Genomic DNA, 12,406 nt, shown 5'->3' on the forward strand with positions numbered 1-12,406 from the left:
TATGGGGTACTGGGGATCAAACCTGGGTCCATCACTTGCAAGAAAATCGCCTTCCCTGCTCTCTGTCCAGCATCTTTCCTCTTTTTCTGCTTAACAAAGAAAGTGGTTCATTTACATTTCACAAGCCTGTAATTCTTAAACAATATCCAGCTTTGTGCTTTCACCTCATTTAAATTTTTATCCTTATGTTCCAGCATTCTTTTTTTCCTTCACAATTCTACTAGAAATTTACATCTATGTAGTGTTATACCAGAATTGTTTGCTTAAAGTACAATGACAGGCTAGCTTTCCGATTACTAGAGAAGCCACTATGAGATTTAGAGCCACATTTCAGGAAAACTATGAAAATAGGTGCAATTTAGACAGAGTATAGAACAAACAACCTACTCTGTAAAATCTGAGAAAATATTTGAATTTTAAAAATGTGCTGGGCCTCTTTCTGCCTTCTTGGGTTCTGTGGAGGCCTGGTCCAATGGACAGAAAAGGCTAGAAGGCTGTGATCCAAAGCCAATTTTGCTGCCTATAAGCAAGGTCTCTGGAAGCAGAGGGAGAACAGAGCTCTTCTTAAAATTGAAGGTGTTTATGCTCCGGATGAGACTAAATTCTTTCTGGGCAAGGGATGTGCTTACGTATACAAAGCAAAGGACAACACAGTGACTCCTGGTGACAAATCTAACAAAACCAGAGAGACCTGGGAAAAGGTAAGCCGTGCCCAAGCAAAGGGTGGCAGTTTGATCTAAATTCTGATGCAATCTTTGCAATCTTCCTGTTAAGGCAATTGGTCACAGAATCCATATGATGCTGTACCCCTCAAGGATCTAAACTTACTGAAAAGTAAGTAAATAAAGTGTAGATATCTAAAAAACTTGTGCTGGGACATGTAGAATATTCTCCTACCCCTCTGAGGCTTAGACAACAAATTAGCAGAGGAAAACAAATATTCTTATCACGTACCTCACAGGAGAAAATTCAGGAATCTGAAGTGGTGAAATATCTCCTGTGCTGGCCAGCCATGCAAGAACTCTCAAAGCTCATTCTCTGAAACCATCCTGCTAAACAATCAGTATCTAGAATTTTAAAGTATTATGTGTAAGCCACAATTTTACTTCCTGTATTAAGGGACTGGGACATGAAGGTTGTACAGGGCATCAGAAAATAAGAAAGATTTTACATGATGAAACCTTGACTTTGGTTTTGTCACGCTGTAAAACAGCTTCTTCAGTAAAACAGTTTCTGGGCACATTCCTAAATCTAAGGAAACTTCACATTTGCAGTAATAGAAATGTTAACTAGTACCATAAAAGAGTTGGATAAAAACTTTACTAAACTGAGAAACAATAGGTAGAAATTTATTAGGGCAAACATAAAGGCGTGATCAGGTTCCAGAATAAAGAAAACAGCCTCTAGCAGGTAGAAGGTATACATTTTTCAGGATAGATGCTTCCACTTTCTGTTTTCTGGAAGTTGATTTTTCTTGTTTGTCTTTGAGCAATGTCCTACAGTGCTCAGCGATGACTCCTTTCAGTGCTCAGGAGACCCCGTGGGGCTGGGGATGGAACCTTCTACATATAGAGCACACACTCAAGCCATCGAGCTATTTCTCCAGCTCTCCGGAGCTTTTGAGGGTGATCTCATCAGATGACTGCATCAACAGAAATAATCAGGGAATATCACCTGTTCCCGTGAGACAATTTCTTTTGGTAATTTTCCTTCTGTGATATTTCAAGCACACATTATGAAAATGTTAACAACAGAATAGGACTCTTCATTATGAAGAAAGTTTCCCCCAAGGTCCAGAGATCTCAGCTGCCCTTAGTTCCACCTACAGAACTGATAGGAATGAAAAGTCCTACTCTAGTAGTCTGCAAACAACTTGTCTAAACTCTGTAGGGGGATTGATCTCACAGAAATAACTGTTACACATAGCTCCAGAATTCTTATACCATAATTTAAATATAAGAAGCAAAACATTAACAGTGACTAAAAGAGTGTAAGGTAAGAAGTATCTGCACTCATTAATTTCATACTTAAATATTATTAATTTTAATTTTACTGTTATTTTTATTTCTTGTTTTTATTTAATATTATTACTACCTATTATTATTAATTTTATCCCCAGCATTTTATTTTTATAGTGGCCAATCTTTAAAGTATTTGTGACACTTCCATTATGAGATAAATTATTGGCACTTTCAAAAGGTTCTTTTGAATCTTTGTTTCTTTTCTCACTCAGTATGAGAAAAATAAACCTTTTTTGCCTGCTGTGAACTGTTTCTCCTGTTTAAGTATTTCAGGTTTGAGTAATTGACTCAGTGGCTTCTTTTAATTTGAAGAACATTGCAATGAGGTTATTAGCTAGTAAATGAAGAATATTAGAGGTAAACTCACAATGTCCAGATCAAAGCACCTATCTTTCCATCACACCAAACAGGATTCATCAACCTAGAGAGCAAGAAAAGTTCCAGAGATCCAGATAAATTTTGAAATTAAAATCAAATTTTCAAAAAAGCAACAACAGCATAGAGGGTAAATTCTGGATTATTCCCCATATATAAAGTAACTTCTTTCTGTAGTGATTTTTTCTGAACATGGAAAAACTTGCTTTCCTTGTCGCAAGACGAAGGAAAAATAATAATAACAGAAGAATTTGTAATAATTGAAAAAGATCAGGTGCATTGTGTTGCTAGAAGGACTGCCTAATATTCATATTAGACATGATTTATTTAATCTTTTGTTAAATAGTGCAGTGGAAAAAACATGTATTATGATATAGTTGTTAAGTGCAGTGTTTGATAATAAGTGGTATTATATTGTTTTCTTTGTTATAAATAAAAATAGAAAGAGATTCAAAATTGGAATATATATATACATATATATGGTGTCATTTCGAATTTAATGACATTCTTCTTTGTCTTCATTAGCACAGAGTTCATGGGTGGAGCTTTCTTTGAATTCATTTCTGATAAGCATTAAAGAAGTATTTCTTAATTCATGACTCTTATTGATTTAAAGATGAGTGTACCAAAAAGCTTAAATCGCCTAGCATGAAATCTTCATAACTCAATAGCTTATAAATAGAGTAGGCACTCAATAAATATTTGTAGACTTAAATTAGATTATGGTTAACTGAACTTACTAATTTAATTCAGTTTCAAACCATACTTAGAAAAATCAATTTTTATTGCCCAAATCTTTGGACTGTTTGATGTTTTGAATTCCATTAGCAGTGACTGTTGATACCTATTTGTATATCCAGTGCTCTTTAGGAAATAATAGAATTCATTAAAATGTAGATATGCATTATATAAAAAATAAATCACCCTTGTTAATTTGTCTATTTAATATATAAGTTACTCATTTTAACTTGGATTAGTTGTATTATAATTCTTTAGCTTAAAATATCTCTACCTTTAATATTAGTACCACAGCAAGAACATAAAAAACTTATTCAGTCCTGAAAAATCACCATTACTACCAGGAATAATAGCACATAATGTGGCCCCTTCACCGCTTATTTTCACAAATACTAAATGCAGGTGAGGAAATTAATTTAGCAACATTTATTAAAATTAGTTTTAACTCTCCATTCTGATATAGTGATATGTGGGCTTTCACATTATATCCTTTTATATATATTCATTACATCCTTTCATATTATGTCCATTTATATCCTAGGAATCAGGAGATTGAAACTGCTGATTCCTTTAAATTCATATTTACATTTCTTACACTTTACAGAATTGTCATGCCAAATTCAAATGAACCAATAGAGGAAAAAATTCTATCCAGTATACATTGCCATTAATGGTGAACATTGCAGTAAAAAACACTGTATTATTTATTTGAACACATCTAAGGACATTAATTTATTTAATAACTATTCAAATAATAAGCCTATATGAGATGCTTTTCTCACACATTTAATGAGGTGGTTCAGAGTTTAAATCATCTTTCGTATATATTAGGATAACATGCTATTTAAGATAAGCCTTGAGGTAGTAGATGTTCCTTTCTGTAAATCAGCTTGCTCCTTGATAAACTGAGTAATCATTCTCTAGCCCAAAATATTAGTTTTATAAACTAATATTAGCTGTATGTTGGACTTATTTAAATATGTACTCTTTAAAATAGCAAATTTAAAACTATTCCTTGTATATTGTGAAATCATAACCAAAGAATAATACAATTCATTTTTTAAAATGTAAATACCTAATCATATTTCTTGACTTGTTTTAACTCACACTGGACAGTGCTCCATGCTTACTCCTGGCTGAGTGCCCATTGTACGATTTCTGACACCAGAGATTGGGGCAGAATTGTCTATATGCAAGGCAAATACCTGTATTACCTCTCCTGAGCCTTTAACTGTACTTTCCCCTGCGTTGTTCTATAGGATTTCTCCTAAGTTATAGCCTGCCCTGCAGTCTGGTATAAATCTTATTTAACCCTAGCTGGAACTTCATTTCACATGTGATTGTTTGTGTTCTATTTGAAAAAAATGGCTTCTTTTAGCTCAAAATTTATTAAGAAACAATGTTTGTTCTTAGAAATCTGTACCATACACAATAAGTTACAACATCCTACCCAGTCTCTTTATTTTTTAAGCAATTTTAGGCCAGTTTCAGCATTTTTTATAAGATTGTTTGTATTGATAGCTGTGAATGATCCTACAAATGATTTGATAATGCCCACATAAGTCATCATTATCATCATATTTACATTCCTGGTTTTATTTACTATTACATTTTTTACATTTTTCACCAAACTCATTTATAGCTTAAGGATTATGCCATTGTTCTAGGAATAAAATTGTGATCACTAATTTTTTCTTGACCTATTTTAGCTTAACTACTTTTTTTTTTATTTTTTATTTTTTTAATTTTTTTAAATTCTTTTATTAATTCACCATGTGGAAAGTTACAAAGCGTTCAAGTTAAAGTCTCAGTTATACAATGCTCAAACACCCATCCCTTCACCAGTGCACATATTCCACCACCAAGAATCACGATATACCTCCCCCCTTCCCCCCACCTCCCCAGCCCCCCACCCTGCATGTGTAACTGGTAAATTTTACTTTACTTTCACTTTACTTTGATTACATTCAATATTTAGACAAAAAAAATTCACTATTATTGATTTGGAGTTTCTCCCCCCTAAAGTTGATCTGCTGAAAAGAAAGCATTTGGTAATTTGTTTTCCATTGCTGAGAATGAAGAGACATGAAGTCAGGAGGCCGCACTAGCAGCAGCATAGTTTTGGATTTCTGTATTTTACTATCTAGTAATTAAGTCCAGAGAAATGTCTGCCAGGAATCGCAACATTGTAAGCTTGTACCTCTCTAGCTTAAGTACTTCTACCTTTGATTTCTTCTTTGAGCTTTGAGATTTTAACCAGAGATATTTCATTTTGTTGCTGTTTTCTTATTTATTACTATATAGAAATATTTTAAAGTACTTTTAATATATTTTATAAATCTCACTATATTAGAATATTTTAATCTGGGCCTAATATTCCCTCAATTTAGTTTATATGAGAATTTATTTTACATTTACACACATTTTGTTATTTGTAACTTTAACAATTTTTAACTTTGATATGTGATAAATATTATTCCTTAAATTACTATGAGTGCTTCAATTGTATTAATAGATCACTTAGTATGTATATTTTTGAAAGAATTATGTAAAATTGAGACCAACTTTAACATTACCTCATCTGTTGTGTAACTGCTATAGGGGAATAATTTTTTTCTAGTTTACGCATTATGTTACATGAGTTATCTAATTTATACAAAATCTTAATAATTACTACTCTTTTAATTAAAGTATTTTCTTAGGATATCATCCAAAATTTGAAAATGTCAATTGTTTGTTGTTTTTTTTTAACGTTTCACTTCAATACACACATGTACTGAGCTATTTTTTAAGTCTACTAAATATAAGTCTACAACAGCGGATTTTGACAAGTCAAAAATAGTTTAATACTGTCTTCACCATGTTATCAAAGAATTAATAATCCCTTCCAGTGGGGAAAAAAATCTTGTGAACAAATAATTTTAATTTATCTGCAAAGATGCTATTATAGAAGGGTATCAAAGGATTATGGGAATCAAAGTACAAAATGATGAGCTAAGTTTAAGAGCAGATTCATGATCTGAACTTTAAGTCAATGTTTTAAAAGTTGGGGCATGAAAGGGAGTGTCACCCAGAACCTAGAATTCTACTGTGCAGCTTCTTTTGGTTTGAGCTTTTCAGCTGTCTATCAAAGAGAAGAGCTATCATGCAGAGCAATCCCTTTCACAAATCATCAAATGAAGAAACTAAGAGGTTTATATTTCTATGGTTTTCACCAATAAACAAAATAAGAGGTGATTAAATAAAAATACTTTGTTTTCTATGATTTTATATGTGTCATACCTTTTACTTCATTACTTTTCTATATAGGCAAATTCTCTTTTGCTCCCTTTCCAATCCAATTCCATCATGATGTCCCCAGAGAGTTCATATAGGTAGTAACTATTGTGCTAAAGCTCTTCTTCTTTTATTACTTAATTTTAAAGCAGAGGAATTTTAATAAATGGTAAAGAAAATAAAGATGTGCTAAAGAGGATGAAGGTTTTTACGGAGATAAGAGTATCATGAAATAAAAGAGAGGAAGTACACACCACAAGTGGGCATGCGGCAATTCGAGAGTAGAATGTGCTTATATTAATATATTGCTCAAATTGGTTGGTCCTGGCAGAATTTCTCCAAATAAATTTGTCCTCTGGTGTAAAGTTCTAAGTATATTAATTGCATGGGACTGGAGATACACTGTATACTATACTATAGGTGTTTCCTTGCTTGTGGTTGACCTGTTTGATTCTCAGCAATGTGTAATCTCCTGAGAAGAGAGCTGGGTGAGGACCAAAACAACCCCCCAACAATAATAGTTAAACATTATTGTTTGTTTGTTGAACCACAATCTAGAGTGCTCACAGTTTTCTCTTGGTTCTGCACCACTCTTGGTGGGCTTTAGTGATATGGGGTGCCAGGGAACAAACACAGGTCTGTCATATACAACTTATTTTTCTCTATTGTCTTCAACTTCTTGGAGAATCATTTAGTACAGGGGATTGTAAAGGAACCAATGGTTTATAGAAAAAAGGCGTTTAATTGATTTTTATGAAAAAGATAGCAGGTAGAATGTAGTATTAGTTGTGTGGATGTTGTCTTGACTGGGAGGGACACCAATTTACTTGTGTGGAGTTTTAGATCGCACACTTAGTTGCAGTGTTCACACACTTGCTTGTGCGGCTTGCACATATTTACTGTGGTCTCTAGAGAGTGCTTACTCTGCATGTGAGCTTCAGTGCTAAGGATCTCCCTGTAATCTCACCTTGCCAGACAGTCACTATTTCCGCTGAGTTCTTTCTCCACAAGAGAGCAGAATTTGGCATGCTTTGGGGCAGTGAGCTCTCTCCCACACAGTGCTCAGGTGCATGTCTTGGTGATACTTGGTTGACTATGCAGTTCTGAGAGCTCAGTACTTGGTTGACTGCAGTTTTGAGAGCTCAGTGCTTGGGCCCAGAGGGATGGGAAACACAAGAATCACCTCATCAGTGATTGGGGGTCTCCAAGGGCAGCTGAGGATTAAACTCCGGTCTAGTAAATGCAAAGAACACACTCCAACCCATGGACCAACCTCCTGTGCCCCCCAATTTAGTTTGCTTATGTGTCTCTCTGAAGCCATTTTCTGGAGGCCTAAGGCTATTTCATGTTTCCAGCCAATAGGCTTGGCAGTTCAATGCTTAGGCACAAGCATGTGCTGCTACAGTCCCTGGAGTGGGGGAAATGACCTATATCTCCTCACAGTGCTCTGTGGCCTCCAGGACCACATCTGGCTATGCTTGGGAGCAGCCAGGACTGTACCTAGGGATGCTCATGGGACTGTGAGCGGTGTCAAAGATTGAACCAGGTTTGACCATATATAACGCATGAATCTTAAATATTTTACTATTGCTATAGGCCCCAGTTTAGTTTTCAAAATGTACCATATGTTTATCATTAGGGTCCTCTGTGAGTGTGTGTGCATGCATGCGCGTGCTATATATGTTGGTCTTGGGCAATTTTTTCCAAGAAGCTTTGTATCCTGTTGGAAAGTTACAAATATACTAGTCTTGCATATTAATAATCATGTTCATTTTGTTTCCTTAGCCTATTTATACGATTGCCAAATGAGTTTTTAAATTTGTTTATTTTCAACCAAACATGTTCCATGATTAGAAAACCTAACCCAGTATCTTTTGCTAGTTGGAATATGCTATAACCTCTCATATACAAAGTTAAATGTTGTCTGTTTCTCAATTATAATTCTCACCATAATCTGTCTTGAACTTGTTAATTTATGCATATTCCATCTCCCACATGTGATAAAAAATATGGGAGGTAAATAACTATGATCTGAGCAATTGTATCTACAGAGACTCTTACTCTCTAATCTAGAGTTTCTCGGCTGGGTCCTCAATATATTCCAAGGGTGAGAATTGTATAAATAGGGGGCACAGTTTGAGACTAGATGGTAAACTATTAGAAAAAGAGATCACAAGAAGGAAGAAAGGTAGGAAGAAGGCCACAGTTGGAAAAAGGTTGAGAAACTCTGCTTGAAAGGTAGAAATTTGTATGAAAGTAGAGTTAAAGTAATATTAATAGCCTACATTTAAAAATTAAACATTACTTAATAAATGTATTCACATTTATCTTTTCTCTTATACCTCCAACCTTTTGTTACAAAATAATAATATTTTATACTCCCAAGATAAACTAATCCTTGTGATTGAATTATATACCACTTATTTTTTTTTAACAGACACCTTTTTTTTTTCAGTGAGTCACAGTTGAGGGTACAGTTACAGATTCACACCTTTATGTGCTTGTTTTTCCCTCATGCAATGTTCGAGAGCCCATCCCTCCACCAGTGTCCATTCTCCACCACCAATGAACACAGTATCCCTCCCACCTCCCGATCCCATTCTCCCCTACCCCACCTCTGTGGCAGGGCATTCCAATTTGTTCTCTCTTTCTCTCCTTTTGGGTGTTGTGGTTTGCAACAGGGGTATTGAGTGACCATCGTGTTCAGTCTCTAGTCTACTTTCAGCACGCATCTTCCTCCCTGCGCAGGATCTCCAATCACGTTTTACTTGGTGTTCCCTTCTCTATCTGGGATGACTTTCTCCCAACATGTGAGGCCCGCTTCCAAGCTATGGAGCCAACCTCCTGGCATTATATACTACTATTCTTGGGTAATTTTATACCACCTAAATGCTATTTGTTACTACCAATTTTTTTATGTCTTTATACATAATATGTTTTTAATATCTTTAATGTCTCTTAAAGCATTTTACAACATATGTTGTACATTTCTCAACTTTACCAAAGGAAAAACTATAGCATACAATTATTTTATGTCTTTTACCCTCCAGTATTTTTTATTTATTTCTTTAAATCATATTACCTCAATTTATCCATAAACTTTTATTTCATGAACCTAGATTTTCTTTGAATTATGAAACAAAAACATTCAAGGTATCTCCAAAGTTTGCTTCAGAACACTCTCAATGTAAATTTCGATCACTGTTAAAAAAGTTTTTTAAGCGTTCTTTACCAAACTTTTTTTTTTTATTTCTGATCCCTCTTATTTTTTCCCATATCTTAATTTTGTTACATTTAGTTAGTGGGATTTGCGGTAGATCATTAAAAGCCCATGCAACTTGGAATCTTTTAGTTTCTGTGCTATTATTTGATTCATCAAAATTTTTTTATTTTGTTGTTGCAATTTAAAAAATAATTTCAAAAATGTTAAATATTTAATTATATTTTATAATAATTACTTCAACTCTATTTTTATTGCATATAACATTTTTTCCCAGGTGAATAGACACAATATGTTCTTACTCTGATAAGTTCCATTGCCTGATATGTAGGATAATAAATGCTTATAGTTGTTTCACCATTTCTGTTATTATATTTGAGGGAGACCCACACCCAGCAATGCTCAGTGACTACTCCCAGAAGTGCTTTTGAGAATATTTGGTCCTGGGGATCCAGTCAGGGTCTCCCGCATGCAATAGCATGTACTCCAGCCCTTTTAGTTCCTGTCCTGGCCCCAAATTCTTTTTATCACTAGGCAGACAATTACAATATTATAAGTACTATGTTCATAATTCGCAGAATGAGGCTGATATCTAAAGTGCTATTACAGGAATAGCATCTTATTTTCTTCTTGACAGTTGGAATGTGATAAACGTAAGTTTTGTCTATTATGGAGCTTAATGTCAGTTTATCATTGTTGGTCTTTCTTTTAATTTAAGAGTGAAAAAGAGAGGATCTGGAGCAATAGCACAGCAGGTAGGGCATTTGCCTTGCACACAGCCGACCCGGGTTCGATTCCCAGCATCCTATCTGGTCTCCTGAGCACTGACAGGAGTAATTCCTGAGTGCAAATCCAGGAGTAACCCCTGTGCATCGCCATGTGTGACCCAAAAAAAGAAAAAAAAAGTAAAAAAGAGAAAATCAACCAAAACAACATGATATTCAGTCATTTTTTTAAAAAAACTTTTTTCATGCTATTATTAAGGTTTAGCTTATTAAAAATAATGAGAACCACTACAAATGAATAAGCCAAAACACATTTGGTTGGAAATCTTACCTTCTCCTGTTATTTTAATTTATATTCGGTTAAATGAGAAAAAGTAAAGGCTGCAAGAGGTATCCTCTGACAACTATTCACTCTGCATCCAAAGCACAGAGAATTTTAAGATTCTAAGCAGTCTCAGTTCTTCGGTAGAATGTAACAGGTGAGTGATTATTTGCAAGGTTGACATAGTTTATGAAAATAGAATTACAATAGTTTTCCACAGCATGAATGAATCTGACATTTTGTTTTAGAGATGCGATAATTCCCAATGCCAAGTTTTCAACTTTAAAAATTTAATAGATTGCATAAGACTACCTAGTGAAAACTGCTGTTACACTGTCATGTTATTGGCAGGCAGAATAAAATAGCTGTAAAAAATATGATATATAGGTAACAAAATTCTGACTCTTGTAGCATAAACAAGAATAAGAAAATCTGGAAGGAAACAATTCATATAGTTTGGTGTTGGATTTCTCCTTCACTTAAAAGTTTTATTGTTACTTTTTTTCCACCCACAGAAAATTAACTGTCATAATATTTAAGTATTTAAAAGTAAAGTATTACAAAAATTTAATTTATGTATCACACATTGTAATTGTCTGGCATACAAGAAAGTGCATAGGATATAGTTTTAAAAAATAAGTATTTGGATATATCTTACCTATTTATCTGTTTGTGTTATTTTTACATCACATTAAATACTATACAAAATTGCCCCTGTTACACTATGCCATATACAAATATTAGGGAAGATAGAGACTACAGAATACTCCAGTGAATATTGACAATAACACAACACTTAAACTATGATTTGATAGATAAAATTAATTTTGATTATGTATTGTTTGGGGCCAGAGCGATAGCACAGCGGGTAGGGCATTTGCCTTGCATGCAGCCGACCTGGGTTCATTCCTCTGCCCTTCTCAGAGAGCCTAGCAAGCTACCTAGAATATCTTGCCCCCTCAAGAGCATGGCAAGATCCCTGTGGCATATATGATATGCCAAAAACAGTAAGAACAAGTCTCACAATGGAGACTTTACTGATGCCTGCTCAAGCAAATCGATGAGTAACAGGATGACCTTGACAGTGACAGTATTGTTTGACTTACTGAGTTTCCTACTAATTTTAGTAATATCACAACACATTTATTGTTATATCGAATTTGTGGAAAAAGTAGAAATAAACAGCTGTTACATAAGACAACTCTAGACCAAAGTAAAAATTACGCTGTGTGATGAGTTTTAGTGACTTTGCATTATCTCATTTTTCAAAACAAGACATTCTTAACTTTCTAGTTGAGGTCAATTTTGTTGAAAAAAAATGATGCCAACATAAACAAAATAATTATCATTTATAGTGCATTATGTAAAATCCATTCATTTATAAGCAACAGCATTTGGAAGTCAAATTTTAAACAAAACTAACATTTGCTTCATTTGTTAGCATTAGACCACTGTCATTTTCTTCTGTTGAAGCTTGGTTCCTTTCATTATGCATCATAATCCTTTATAGGCCTACTCTTTAATTACCGTTCATTATTCTCTGTTCCACTCTTAGTCTATTTTCTTCTCAGATGTGCCAATCTTTTTTACTGTGAAGGGCTTACTTGTATCTTTACTTAAGATATATCTTATATAGTTTACTGGTAAACAGACTTCCCTCAATGAATTTGAAGTGCATTCAGTACAAGAATACCTTCCACTTACCTCGACACAGATATTGCTTGTTTTC

General features: G+C 34.2%; 1 protein-coding gene and 1 pseudogene across 2 annotated transcripts in view; both read left to right on the forward strand.

Annotated features, from left to right (window-relative positions):
- CSMD3 (CUB and Sushi multiple domains 3) overlaps positions 1 to 12,406 on the forward strand; it is a 1,180,343-nt gene that overhangs the window by 13,395 nt on the left and 1,154,542 nt on the right. The gene's annotated exons all lie outside the window — the stretch shown is intronic.
- Positions 423 to 822, forward strand: LOC129402169 (60S ribosomal protein L35a-like; annotated as a pseudogene).

The sequence above is a fragment of the Sorex araneus genome, chromosome 2 (assembly GCF_027595985.1).
Source record: "Sorex araneus isolate mSorAra2 chromosome 2, mSorAra2.pri, whole genome shotgun sequence".
NCBI classification, from domain to species: domain Eukaryota; kingdom Metazoa; phylum Chordata; class Mammalia; order Eulipotyphla; family Soricidae; genus Sorex; species Sorex araneus.